This window comes from Oncorhynchus masou, chromosome 15, assembly GCF_036934945.1.
Source record: "Oncorhynchus masou masou isolate Uvic2021 chromosome 15, UVic_Omas_1.1, whole genome shotgun sequence".
Taxonomy (NCBI): Eukaryota; Metazoa; Chordata; class Actinopteri; order Salmoniformes; family Salmonidae; genus Oncorhynchus; species Oncorhynchus masou.
The window spans coordinates 58092157-58105398 of NC_088226.1; positions in this window are offsets into that span (position 1 = coordinate 58092157).

Here is a 13242-nt window from a genome sequence, read left to right on the forward strand (position 1 = left end):
AGCTGATGCTTGAAGTTAGTGAGGGAGATATGAGTCTCCAGCTTCAGTGATTTTTGCAATTTGTTCCAGTCATTGGCAGCAGAGAACTGGAAGGGAAGGAGGCCAAAGGGGGAATTGGCTTTGAGGGTGACCAGTGAAATATACCTGCTGGAGCGCGTGCTACGGGTGGCTGCTATGGTGACCAGTGAGCAGACATAAGGCGGGGCTTTACCTAGCAAAGACTTGTAGATGACCTGGAGCCAGTGTATTTGGCGACGAATATGAAGCAAGGACCAGCCAACGAGAGCATACAGGTCGCAGTGGTGGGTAGTATATGGGGCTTTGGTGACAAAACGGATAGCACTGTGATAGTCTGCATCCAATTTGCTGAGTAGAGTGTTGGAGGTTATTTTGTAAATGACATCGCCGAAGTCAAGGATCGGTAGGCTAGTCAGTTTTACGAGGGTGTGTTTGGCAGCATGAGTGAATGGGGCTATGTTGCGAAATAGGAAGCCGATTTGAGATTTAACTTTGGATTGGAGATGCTTAATGTGAGTCTGGAAGGAGAGTTTATAGTCTAACCAGACACCTAGGTATTTGTAGTTGTCCACATATTCTAAGTCAGAACTGTCTAGAGTAGTGATTCTGGACGGGCGGGCAGTTACGGGCAGCGATCGGTTGAAGAGCATGCATTTAGTTTTACTTGCATTTAAGAGCAGTTGGAGGCCACGGAAGGAGAGTTGTATGTCATTGAAGATTGTCTGGAGGTCAGTTAACACAGTGTCCAAAGAAGGGCCAGAAGTTTACAGAATTGTGTCGTCTGGGTAGTGGTGGATCAGATAATCACCAACAGCAAGAGCGACATCATTGATGTATACAGAGAAAAGAGTCGGCCTGAGAATTGAACCCTGTGCCACCCCCATCGAGACTGTCAGAGGTCCGGACAACAGGCTCTCCAATTTGACACACTGAACTCTGTCTGAGAAGTAGTTGGTGAACCAGGCGAGGCAGTCATTTGAGAAACCAAGGCTGTTGAGTCTGCCGATAAGAATGTGGTGATTGACAGTCGAATGCCTTGGCCAGGTCGATGAATACCTTGAGCGTGACCTTGAGCGTGGCTGAGGTGCACCCATGACCAGCTCGGAAACCAGATTCTATAGCGGAGAAGGTACTGTGGGATTCGAAATGGTCTGTGATCTGTTTGTTAACTTGGCTATCGAGGACCTTAGAAAGGCAGGGTAGGATAGATATAGGTCTGTAACAGTTTGGGTCTAGAGTGTCTCCCCCTTTGAAGAGGGGGATGACCGCGGCAGCTTTCCAATCTTTGGGGATCTCAGACGATACAAAAGAGAGGTAGAACAGGCTAGAATAGGGGTTGCAACAATTGCGGCAGATCGTTTTAGAAAGAGAGGGTCCAGATTGTCTAGATTGTCTAGCTTCCAGATTTTGCCACCCTTTCAGAACATCAGCTATCTAGATTTGGGTGAAGGAGAAATGGGGAGGCTTGGGCAAATTGCTGTGGGGGGTGCAGGGTTGTTGACAGGGGTAGGGGTAGCCAGGTGGAAAGCATGGCCAGTCGTAGAAAAATTCTCAGTTGTCGTGGATTTATCGCTGGTTGACAATGTTTCCTAGCATCGGTGCAGTGGGCAGCTGGGAGGAGGTGCTCTTGTTCTCCATGGACTTTACAGTGCCCCAGAACATTTTGGAGCTTGTGGTACAGGATTCAAATTTCGGTTTGAAAAAACTAGCCTTTGCTTTCCTACCTGCCTGTGCATATTTGTTCCTAACTTCCCTGAAAAGATGCATATCGCGGAGGCTATTTGTCAGGATTTGGCCAGGGTTGTTCCGGTTTTTGGTCACTAGATGCCCCCATTGTGCTTTTTGACCTTTTGCTTTCCCTTGATGCCCATTATTATTTGCACCTGTGCCTCGTTTCCCCTGATTGTATTTAAACCCTTAGTTTCCCTCAGTTCTTTGCTCTGTGTTTGTATGTTAGCACCCAGCCCTAGTATTCTGTGAACTCTTGTTGATCCCGGTGGACGCTCTTGTGGAATTCTGTTTTTTGTTCTTGTTTATTTATTTTTGAGTATCTTTTGAGGCTTTTTATGCCATACCTACCCTACCACCTTGTGGATTTACCTTTTTGTCTTGGAGGATTACCTTGTGGATTACCTTGTTCTTGTGGAATTCCTTTTGAGGTTGTGGAGTTACATGTTTTCCTGAAGGACTTCACTTTTTACTTTATTAAATACACCGTCTCAAGTACTGCTGTGTCTGCCTCATCTTCTGGGTTCTGCCGACTATTCGTGGCTCAGTTGGTTAAGTGACTGTTTCTCACTCCGGAGACCTGGGTTCGTAACCGGGTCCTGACACTATTCGATGCTAATGCAGTACGCCACAGGATGTTTTTGTGCTGGTCAAGGGCAGTCAGGTCTGGAGTGAACCAAGGGCTATATCTGTTCCTGGTTCTGCATTTTTTTGAATGGGACATGCTTATTTAAGATGGTGAAGAGAGCACTTTTAAAGAATAACCAGGCATCCTCTACTGAAGGAATGAGGTCAATATCCTTCCAGGACACCCAGGCCAGGTCGATTAGAAAGGCCTGCTCGCTGAAGTGTTTTAGGGAGCGTTTGACAGTGATGCGGGGTGGTCGTTTGACTGCAGACCCATTACAGACACAGGCAATGAGGCAGTGATCGCTGAGATCCTGGTTGAAGACAGCAGAGGTGTATTTAGAGGGCAGGTTGGTCAGGATGATATCTATGAGGGTGCCTGTGTTTACAGATTTGGGGTTAGAGTTAGGTTCCTGGTAGGTTCATTGATAATTTGTGTCAAATTGAGGGCATCTAGCTTAGATTCCGGGAAGGCCGGAGTGTTAAGCATGTCCCAGTTTAGGTCACCTAACAGTACGAACTCTGAAGATAGATGGAGGGCAATCAATTCACATATGAAATGTATTTATAAAGCCCTTCTTACATCATGTGATTTCACAAAGTGCTGTACAGAAACCCAGCCTAAAACCCCAAACAGCAAGCAATGCAGATGTAGAAGCACAGTGGCTAGGAAAAACTCTCTAGAAAGGCCAGAACCGAGGAAGAAACCTAGAGAGGAACCAGGCTATGAGGTGTGGCCAGTCCTCTTCTGGCTGTGCCAGGTGGAGATTATAACAGAACATGGCCAAGATGTTCAAATGTTCATAGATGACCAGCAGGATCAAATAATAATATCACAGTGGTTGCCAAGGGTGCAACAGGTCAGCACCTCAGGAGTAAATGTCAGTTGGCTTTTCATAGCCGATCATTCAGAGTATCTCTACCGCTCCTGCTGTCTCTAGAGAGTTGAAAACAGCAGGTCTGGGACAGGGAGCACTTCCGGTGAACAGGTCAGGGTTCCATAGCCGCAAGCGGAATAGTTGAATCTGGAGCAGCAGCACAGCCAGGTGGACTGGGGACAGTAAGAAATCATCAGGCCAGGTAGTCCAGGTCCTAGGGCTCAGGTCCTCTGAGAGAGAGAAAGCAAGAGAGAAAGAGAGAGAATTAGAGGGAGCATATTTAAATTCACACAGGACACCGGATAAGACAGGAGAAATACTCCAGATATAACAGACTGACCCTATAACAGACTGACACATAAACTACAGCAGCATAAATACTGGAGGCTGAGACAGGAGGAGTCGGGAGACACTGTGGCCCCGTCTGATGATACCCCCGGACAGGGCCAAACAGGCAGGATATAACCCCACCCACTTTGCCAAAGCACAGCCCCCACACAACTAGAGGGATATCTTCAACCACCAACATACCATCCTGAGACAAGGCCGAGTATAGCCCACAAAGATGTCCGCCACGGCACAAGCCAAGGGGTGGCGCCAACCCAGACAGGAAGATTATGTCAGTGACCCAACCCACTCAAGTGACGCACCCATCCTAGGGATGGCATGGATGAGCACCAGTAAGCCATTGACTCAGCCCCTGTAATAGGGTTATAGGCAGAGAATGCCAGTGGAGAGAGGGGAACCAGCCAGGCAGAGCTAGCAAGGGCGGTTCGTTGTTCCAGTGCCTTTCCGTTCACCTTCACACTGCTGGGCCAGACTACACTTAATCATAGGACCCACTGAAGAGATGAGTCTTCAATAAAGACTTAAAGGTTGAGACCGAGTCTGTGTCTCTCACATGGATAGGCAGACAATTCCATAAAAATTGAGCTCTATAGGAGAAAGCCCTGCCTCCAGCTGTTTGCTTAGAAATTCTAGGGACAGTAAGGAGGCCTGCGTCTTGTGACCGTAGCGTACATGTAGGCATGTACGGCAGGACCAAATCAGAAATATAAGTAGGAGCAAGCCCATGTATTGCTTTGTAGGTTAGCAGTAAAACCTTGAAATCAGCCCTTGTCTTAACAGGAAGCCTGTGTAGAGGGGCTCACACTGGTGTAATATGATCACATTTTTTGGTTCTAGTCAAGATTCTAGCAGCCGTGTTTAGCACTAACTGAAGTTGATTTAGTGCTTTATCCGGGTAGCCGGAAAGTAGAGCATTGCAGTCAGTAGCGTGCCGTGGTTCTGGGGCCTGGGCCTTCAGTGAAGTCCTACACAGTCCCACCTGAATTAATCCACCTCTTATTACCATCATTATGATGCCATGGCTCTAGACACTATACATTTAGACAGAAACGCAGTATAACCAGGTGTTGCGTCACCTTGAAATTTACATTTTTATTCAGAGAATTGCAGGGGAAGAGTACAATACCTTTTCATTCTGCAGCTTTGTTGCCCTGCGTGCTTGTTCGTTGAGCTGTAGATCCACTCGGGTGTCCCCAAAAGTTTTCAAAAGCACCATTGTTTGTAAGTGCCCAGCCGTACTTTGGTGTCTCGTTGCTGCCTTGGTTAGACAACTCAGGTTTGCAAAGCCAGTGTGGCCCCAAACACCAAATCGATCACTTGCAAATAATAGGCGTTCCCAGCAGTACAGTTTGCAGTGCTTCTCGGAGCCTGTCTTTGTAGCGTCGGCTTTGTAGCGTCGGCGTCTACCTCTCCTGACAATGTCTAACTTTTCTTGAAAAGTTTGTCTTGAGAATGGCGTTATAATTATATCCTCGACCAAATCGATATCTTCTCCTTCCGCCATTGTGGGTTGAAAAAACAGTTTAGTAGTGCGCAAATTAATTCGTTGATCAATCGTTGATCAATTTCAGTTTCCTAGTTTCCTAGTAGGTAATCCAATCAAAAGACGTGCAGGCACTATGCCTGCTAGCTGGCTCCTGTGTAACACTGGAGCCAGCCAGCAGGCGTACAATAGCCAACTCAAGCTGATTGGTTGACACTAAATTTTAATTTCCATTCACTTTAAGCTACAAGCGCCCGCACTGTTGATTCTGAAGGCCTGAGGGCAGATTTTAGACCCCTGGCAACACATGATGGCTGAATATGATTGGATAAAATATCTAACATAAAGACCAGCCCTCCAAATCTCAACCTGGGGCTGGAAGCAGTGCAACCAAGAGGAACGCTATGAAATGAAGAGTGTAACTCTTACTCTGGGGAATAATTTAATACATATTTGTGGGAAAATATATTTAAAAAATATATATATTCTGATGATGTTTAGGCCAGCAGAGAAGGCCTTGCTGGCCCTGACGGCCCACCACTGATTGCAGTAGTCTAACCTAGAAGTGACAAAAGCATGGATACATTTTTCTGCATCATTTTTGGACAGAAAGTTTCAGATTTTTGCAATGTTACATAGATGGAAAAAAGATGTCCTTTAAACAGTCTTGATATGTTTGTCAAAAGAGAGATCAGGGTCCAGAGTAACGCTGATGTCCTTCACAGTTTTACTTGAGACATATGGTGTCCAGGGCACAGTTGGGGGCTGAAGGTGGTCTATAACAAGCGGCAACGGTGAGAGACTTGTTTCTGGAAAGGTGGATTTTTAGAAGTATAAGCTCGAATTGTTTGGCCACAGACCTGGATAGTATGACAGAACTCTGCAGGCTATCTCTGAAGTACATTGAAACTCCGCTCCCTTTGGCAGTTCTATCTTGTCGTAAAATGTTATAAATAGGGATGGAAATTTCTGGATTTTTGGTGGCCTTCCTAAGCCAGTATTCAGACACGGCAAGAACATCCAGGTTGGCAGAGTGTGCTAAAGCTGTGAATAAAACCAATTTAGGGGGAGGCTTCTAATGCTAACATGCATGAAACCAAGGCTTTTATGGTTACAGAAGTCAACAAATGAGAGAGCCTGGGGAATAGGAGTGGAGCTAGGCACTGCAGGGCCTGGATTAACCTCTACAACACCAAAGGAACAGAGGAGGAGTAGGATAAAGGTACGGCTAAAGGCTATAAGAACTGGTCGTCTAGTGCATTCGGAACAGAGAGTAAAGAATCAGATTTCTGGGCACGGAAGAATAGATTCAAGGCATAATGTACAGACAAGAGTATGGTAGGATGTGAATGCAGTGGAGGTAAACCTAGGCATTGAGTGACGATGAGAGAGGTTTTGTCTCTAGAGACACCATTTAAACCAGGTGAGGTCAACACATGTGTGGGAGGTGGAACACAAGGGCATATTGAGGAGGGCTGGAGGCTCTACAATGAAATAAGACAATAATCACTAACCAAGCAGCAATGAACAAGTCTCCAGCCTCCAGTATTTATGCTGCAGTAGTTTATGTGTCGGGGGGGCTAGGGTCAGTTTGTTATATCTGGAGTACTTCTCCTTTCCTATTCGGTGTCCTGTGTGAATTTAAGTGTGTTTTCTCCAATTCTCTCTTTTCTCTCTCTCGGAGGACCTGAACCCTAGGACCATGCCCCAGGATTACCTGACATGATGACTCCTTGCTGTCCCCAGTCCACCTGGCTGTGCTGCTGCTCCAGTTTCAAATGTTCTGCCTTATTATTATTCGACCATGCTGGTCATTTATGAACATTTGAACATCTTGGCCATGTTCTGTTATAATCTCCACCCGGCACAGCCAGAAGAGGACTGGCCACACCACACAGCCTGGTTCCTCTCTAGGTTTCTTCCTAGGTTTTGGTCTTTCTAGGGAGTTTTTCCTAGCCACCGTGCTTCTACACCTGCATTGCTTGCTGTTTGGGGTTTTAGGCTGTGTTTCTGTACAGCACTTTGAGATATCAGCTGATGTACGAAGGGCTATATAAAACATTTGATTTGATTTGATATTGAGATTAGGGAGAGGCATGCGTAGCCAAGTGATCATAGGGACCAGTGAGTAGCTAGGCGAGCTGGAGACACGCCGATTCAGACAGCTAACAGGCCGGGGCTAGCAGGCTAGCAGAAGGGCCTTAGGGAGACATTGCGATGAAAGAGTTTGTTGTAGCCCCCTCGGACGGTTACGTCGGCAGACCAGTCGTGATGGATCGGCAGGGCTCCATGCAGGCAGTAAAAGGGTCCAGGCAAAATAGGTGTTGTAGCCCAAGGAGTGGCTGATGGACCTCTTCAGCTAGCCGGGTGATGGGACTAGCACAAGGCTAGTTCCAGGCTAACTGGTGCTTGCTTCAGGACAGAGATGTTAGTCAAGAGTAGCCACTCGGATAGCAGCTAGCTAGCTGCCATGATCCAGGTGAAAAGGTTCAGAGCTTGTGGAGATTTGGTGGAGAAAAAGCAGTCCGATATGCTCTGGGTTTAATCGCACTGTGCAGACTGGCAGGAGTTGACCGGGCTAAGGTTAGCTGATGACTGCTAGCAGTGGCTAACTGACTACTAGCTAGTTAGCTGCCTATCTTCTGTTGGGGATTCCGGATCTAAAGTATAGAAAATAGCAGATCCATTTCACATTGGGTGAGGTGGGTTGCAGGAGAGTATGTTGAAATTGAGGTTAAAAATATAAAAAATATATACTAAAGATATACAAAGAAAAAAATATATATACACAGGACACGACAAGACAAAGACGTCTAAACTGCTACGCCATCTTGGATTCTGGTTCAGTAAGCTGGTTGTCAGGACCCGGTTTCGAACCTGGGTCTCCGGAGTGAGAAACAGTCACTTAACCAACTGAGCCACGAATAGACAGCAGAACCCAGAAGATGAGGCAGACACAGCAGTACTTAAGACGGTGTATTTAATAAAGAAAAAATCTTAAAATACAAAAATGGCAATCCAAAAGGTGGTAGGTAAAACACAAAAGAACTCAAGAAACTCACCAAAAATAAACAAAAACAAAAAACAGAATACCACAAGAACGTCACCCGGAATCGACAAGAGCACACAGAACACTAGGGCAGGGTGCTAACATACAAACACAGAGCACAGAACTGAGGGAAACAAAGGGTTTAAATACAATCAGGGGAACGAGACACAGGTGCAAACAATAATGGGGATCAAGGGAAAAACACAGGGACAAAAAGCACAATGGGGACATCTACTGACAAAAACCCGGAACAACCCTGGCCAAATCCTGACAGAATCCCCCTAGGAACGGCTCCTGACGTTCCTACCAGCTCTCTCAGGGTGGAGGACCCTGAACTGACGAATGAGGTCAGGGTCCAGGATGTCTTTGGCAGGAACCCAGGAGCGCTCCTCAGGACCGTAGCCTTCCCAGTCCACCAGATACTGCCAGGACCGCTGCACCCGGCGGGAATCCAGTATCCGGTGGACGGTATAAGCCGGCTGGCCTCCAATGACAAGAGGCGGAGGGGGAGGTCTGTCTGCCGGGACAAGGGGAGAAAAAACAACAGGTTTTAACAATGACACATGAAATGTGGGATTAATCTTAAGGGATCTGGGTAAGTGTAGGCGATAAGAAACTGGGTTAACTCTCCTGGCAACCTTGAAGGGACCGATGTATTTTTGGGACAGCTTGCGAGACTCCACCCGTAGAGGTAAGTCTCTTGTGGAAAGCCAGACTCTCTGGCCGGGGCGCAGGGTAGGCCCGGGACGGCGACGTCTGTTGGCTTGTTGTTGATACCTCTGTGAGGAACGCATCAGATTAAGACGGGTCTTCCTCCACATAAGCCGACAGCGTCTGACGAACCTCAAGGCTGAAGGCACTCTGACTTCTGCCTCCTGGTCCGGGAACAATGGAGGAGCATAGCCAAACTGACACTCGTGCGGGGACATACCAGTGGAGGAGGAGCGCAAGGTGTTGTGCGCGTATTCGGCCCAAACAATAAAGGATGACCATGTGGACGGGTTGTCACGAGTCATACATCGGAGGGTGGTTTCCAGCTCTTGATTCATCCTCTCTGTTTGGCCGTTGGACTCCGGATGATACCCTGAAGATAGACTGGCAGAAGCCCCCATGAGTTGGCAGAAGGCCTTCCAAAACCTTGAGGCGAACTGGGGACCTCTGTCAGAAACCACATCTTGAGGAATGCCGAAGACTCGGAACACATGATTAATTACCAACTCAGCCGTTTCCTTGGCAGAAGGTAACTTAGTCAGAGGGACGAACCTGGCCGCCTTTGAAAACCTGTCGATTATGACTAGGATAGTAGTATTGCCATGGGATGGAGGAAGTCCAGTAATAAAGTCCAATGAGATATGGGACCAGGGTCTGTGGGGAACAGGTAAAGGATGAAGGAGTCCTTGAGGGCGGAGGTGAGAAGATTTGCCCTGGCAGCACACGGGGCAGGCATTGACGAAAGTGGCAACGTCTTCTCTTATGGTAGGCCACCAGAACTTACGCTGGATGAACTCCAAGGTGCGACCTACGCCCGGATGACAGGTGAGGCGAGAGGAGTGCCCCCACAGAAGGACCTGAGTCCTCACTGCCTTGGGGACAAACAACCGATTGGCAGGGCCTCCTTTAGGGTCCGGTTCGCTAGCTTGAGCACGTCTCACGGTATCCTCAACTTGCCACGAGATCGGAGCCACAATCTTAGCAGCAGGAAGGACAGGCATGTCCGTGTCATCTCGAATGGCAGGAGCGTAGACTCGGGACAGGGCATCCGGTTTGAGATTCTTCGACCCGGGCCGATAGGTGAGGATAAACTGGAATCGATTGAAGAAAAGAGACCATCTAGCTTGTCTAGAGTTCAATCGCTTCGCCTGCTGGATATACTCCAGATTTTTGTGGTCCGTAAGCACTTGAAACGGGTGAGAAGCCCCCTCGAGCCAGTGTCTCCATTCCTTCAATGCCATCTTAACCGCTAGGAGTTCACGATCCCCCACATCGTAGTTCCTCTCAGTCGGGGTAAGCCGGTGTGAGAAGAAAGCGCACGGATGAAGCTTCTTGTCTTCACCCCTCTGAGACAGGACAGCTCCAACACCAACCTCTGATGCGTCTACCTCCACCACAAATGGTTCATCCGTAGTCGGTAGTATCAGGATGGGAGCAGAGAGGATGCGCTGCTTGAGTCCTTGGAAGGCCGTCTCAGCTTCTCTTCCCCAAAAAACCTTGCATTGCCACCTTTGGTTAAAGCTGAGAGAGGAGCTGCCACCAAACTGAAGTTCTTGATGAACTTGCGGTAAAAGTTTGTGAAGCCCAGGAAACGCTGAACATCCTTAACGGATTTGGGGGTGGGCCAATCCGCTACCGCCCCTACCTTCCTAGGGTCCATTTGGATTCGACCGGGTTCCACTACAAATCCCAGGAATTGTACTCGGGATGAATGGAATTCACATTTTTCCGGCTTAACGTACAGATGGCTGTCCAGGAGGCGTTTGAGTACTTGTCTGACATGCTTAGTGTGTTCTTGAAGGGAGCTCGAAAAGATGAGGATGTCATCCAAGTAAACGAACACAAATATGTTAAGCATATCCCTAAGCACATCGTTTATGAGCGCTTGGAACACCGCTGGGGCGTTGGTCAGGCCGAAGGGCATCACCAAGTATTCATAGTGACCAGTAGGCGTGTTGAAAGCGGTCTTCCACTCGTCACCAGGTCTGATCCGCACAAGATGGTATGCGTTCCGCAGGTCAAGCTTAGTGAAAACAACTGCTTCCTGGAGCAGCTCGAAGGCTGTGGCCATAAGGGGTAGCGGGTAACGGTTACGGACGGTTATGTCATTGAGTCCCCGGTAGTCGATGCAAGGACGTAACCCACCATCTTTCTTGGCCACAAAGAAAAACCCTGCTCCCGCCGGGGAGGTTGATGGACGCATGAGGCCTGCTTCCAGAGAGTCCTTGATGTAGGTATCCATAGCAGCTCGTTCGGGTGGAGATAGGGAAAAGATCCGACCCCTGGGGGCAAGTGCCCGGAAACAGGTCGATGGGGCAATCGTAAGATCTATGGGGTGGTAGCATGGTGGCCCTCTGTTTGCTAAACACCAGTTTGAGGTCATGGTAACACTCGGAACTCGGGTCAGGTCGATGGATTCTAAAGACTCGGGAGTAGAACTCGGGGAATTCTGGAAAATACAAGTAGCTTGGCACGTAGGACCCCACTGCTTGATAGTGCCCACAGACCAGTCGATGTGAGGGTTATGGCTGTGAAGCCAGGGGTATCCAAGGACGAGAGGGAACTCGGAACAGGAGATCAAATGAAAGTTCATCAATTCCTGGTGTTGTGAAACTGAAAGTCTCAAGGAGGTAGTGACATGAGTGACAAGTCCAGATCCCAAAGGGCTTCCATCCAATGTAGTAACCCTCATGGGGTCACTTAGAAGTTCAGAGGGAACGCCATTCTCCTTCGCCCAGACACCATCCATGAAGTTACCTGCGGCTCCAGAGTCTACCAAGGCTTGAAGGTGAAGCTTGTGGTTGTCCCAGGAGAGGGTGACTGGAATGAGCAGACGGGAGTTGGACGGATGGGAGGAGGTTATGTTTCCCGTTACAGTTCCCCCGGTCTGTACGGGACAGAGCGTTTCCCTGGAGCCCGGGACACGTGGAACGGAAATGGCCCGGTTTGCCGCAATATAGACAGCGTCGCTCCTCATCCGGCGGTCTCTCTCAGCCTGGGAGATGCGTCCAATCTGCATGGGTTCCGGTGGAGCCAGTGATGATAAAGGTGGGGACTCGGAGCTGGGACTGATAGGAGCTAGAGGTCTACGGTTGAGTTCTCTCTCTCTCAGACGCTGGTCAATGCGTGAGGCCAACTTGATCAGGGACTCGAGATTGTCCGGTGGTTCCCGAGTGGCCAGTTCATCTTGGATAGTGTCGGAAAGGCCTTTCAGAAAGCACACCGTGAGCGCCTCGTTGTTCCAGCCACTCGCTGCTGCCACCGTGCGGAACTGGATGGCATAGTCCGTCACGCTGCGCCAACCTTGATGGAGAGTCAGGAGCTGTTTGGCTGAGTCAGAACCACTGCTTGGGCCTTGAAACACTCGTTTGAATTCCTCAGCAAAGGCAGAGTAGCTGGCACAGCAGGAACTATGGGCATCCCACACAGCAGTAGCCCAGGCCAGGGCTTTTTCCGACAGCAGGGTGATGATATATGCGATCTTAGACCGGTCGGTGGGAAACGACGAGGGTTGCAGCTCAAAGGAGAGAGAACATTGAGTGAGAAACCCTTTACAAGCACTTGGATCACCTGAGAACCGTTGGGGAGGTGGAAGACGAGGTTCAGCCAGGGGGTTAACTGCCATGGGTACGTGAACTTGAGGTACTGGGACGGGAACTGTTGCCGGGGTAAGTCGATCAGATATTTGCTTAATGGAAGTCAGCATCTCCGACAGAAGATGAGAATGTCTAGCCATTAAGGCCTCTTGCTGAACCAGGGCGGCTTCGTGGCGTTGGACAGTCTCCTGGTGGTGGGACAGTGTGGCAAAAAGGTCCTGGGAACTGGCTGCCTCTGGGTTCATTTTTGGCTCTGTGTTTCTGTCAGGACCCGGTTTCGAACCTGGGTCTCCGGAGTGAGAAATAGTCACTTAACCAACTGAGCCACGAATAGACAGCAGAACCCAGAAGATGAGGCAGACACAGCAGTACTTAAGACGGTGTATTTAATAAAGAAAAAATCTTAAAATACAAAAATGGCAATCCAAAAGGTGGTAGGTAAAACACAAAAGAACTCAAAAGAAACTCACCAAAAATAAACAAAAACAAAAAACAGAATACCACAAGAACGTCACCCGGGGCCTGTTGCACAAAAGTAGAATTAAGACATCCGGGATAAATGACTCAGCTGAGCTCAATGAAGCCAAAACATGTGCGTCCAGGCTTAATTGGTTGCACAAAGACCAAGCCAGGATGAGCAGACACGGATTCATTAAGCCAGGTGAAACCAATCCTGGATAGGTGCGCGCTCACGGCTCACTCAAATAGACCCCGCCACAGATCACAGATTAACTGATTTACCATGGCAACTAGAGCCGCGTACTTTTCCCCGTCGGAAGCACAAATCCTCATGGAGGCATACGA